The sequence below is a fragment of the Camellia sinensis genome, chromosome 5, assembly GCF_055761805.1.
Source record: "Camellia sinensis isolate YWXY chromosome 5, ASM5576180v1, whole genome shotgun sequence".
Classification (NCBI taxonomy): Eukaryota; Viridiplantae; Streptophyta; class Magnoliopsida; order Ericales; family Theaceae; genus Camellia; species Camellia sinensis.
This window is the reverse complement of record NC_138965.1, coordinates 36135763-36137447: the sequence shown is the minus strand read 5'-3', so window position 1 is coordinate 36137447 and position 1685 is coordinate 36135763.

The window sequence follows — 1685 nt, the reverse complement described above, 5'->3', positions numbered from 1 at the left end:
CATTGCATCTTCATCTCAAGCCATTTCAGTTCGAAATTAGGGTTTTCATTATCACTCTGGTAAGTTTTCTCCAATCCAACTAGTTTTTCTCCGCCACACAGTTGACTAGCCTTCCATTAATTAGGATTTTAATTTCGTAATAAAAACCTACATGAATTTGAAAAATGTTATTTCTCTAAGTTTCGAACTTATTCTTGAAGATGTTTGTGTGATTTTGTTTGTAAATTTCTCTGTCATTTGAATTTCTCTGGTATTTGCTTGATCTATGTGTTTTCTTTGAATTTTCTCTGGCATTTTATTCTCCCATTTGTTTCCGGTTATTCCATATTTTTCTCTGGTTTTCTGTAAATTTCTCTAGCATTTTCATATTATGGAATTCATATTTTTTTTTGGCTTGCCATGTTTAATTTTCTCTGTCATATATGTAATTTTCTCTGGCTTGCCATGTGTAATTTTCTCTGGTATGTTTATTTTGTTCCATTCTTAAATTTTCTATGACCACATCACTTTTCTTTTTTGTGTGGTTCTGTCATGTTCCATTTTCTCTAGTTGTTTGTAAATTTCTCTAGCATTTTCATATTATGGAATACACACGTGTTTAATTTTCTCTAGCTTACCATGTGTAATTTTCTCTAGTATGTTTATTTTGTTCCATTCTTGAATTTTCTCTGGCCACATCACTTTTCTCATTTGTGTGTGTCTGTTATGTTGAATTTTCTCTGGTTGTCTATAAATTTCTCTAGCATTTTCATATTATGGAATGACATTTTCTCTAGTTTGCCTTGTTTAATTTTCTTTGGCATATATGTAATATTTTCTGGCTTACCATGTGTAATTTTCTCTGATATGTTTATTTTGTTCCACACTTGAATTTTCTATGGCCACATCATTTTTCTCTTTTGTGTGTGTCTGTCATGTTCTATTTTCTTTGGTTGTCTGTAAATTTCTCTGGGATTTTTATATTATGGAATGCATATTTTCTCTGGCTTGCCTTGTTAATTTTCTCTGGCATATATGTAATTTCTCCTGGCTTGCCATGTGTAATTTTCTCTGGTATATATTTAGTTTGTTCCATTCTTGAATTTTCTCAGGCCACATCACTTTTCTCCTTTGTGTGTGTTTGTTATGTTCCATTTTCTCTTGTTGTCTGTAAATTTCTCTGGGATTTAATGTTGACATCTTTATGTTTTCATTGTCTAAAAATGACGAAATGTAAAAGCAGCAAAACACCATAAACACCAAGTAAGAAACAAAAACTCTATAAATAAGATAATCTAATTTGAATATTTCTTAAAACTAACTATACCTATAATTTGTATGCAGTGTGGATTGTGGCCTCTTCATTTGCTACATAATGAGACAATATAGCAACCATGAACCTATCAGCTCAACATTGTCAAAACAAGACGTAAGGTTCACAAGGACAGAAAATCATAGAGAGATTTGCGACCGAAATTGGCCGGTCATGGACAGAACCAATTGAAATATCACCAAAAGAAGAACTAAAAGTATAATAATGAAAGCATACTAGTGAAATGAAGACAATGTACACAATGTAATTAGGAATGACCCTTCAATTTTTTTTTTTCGTACATTGAAGAAATGATGTTTTTGACATATATGTATCTATATTGTTTTAACTAATGTAAATTTCATAACTATCAATGATTAGATATTTTTTTTTT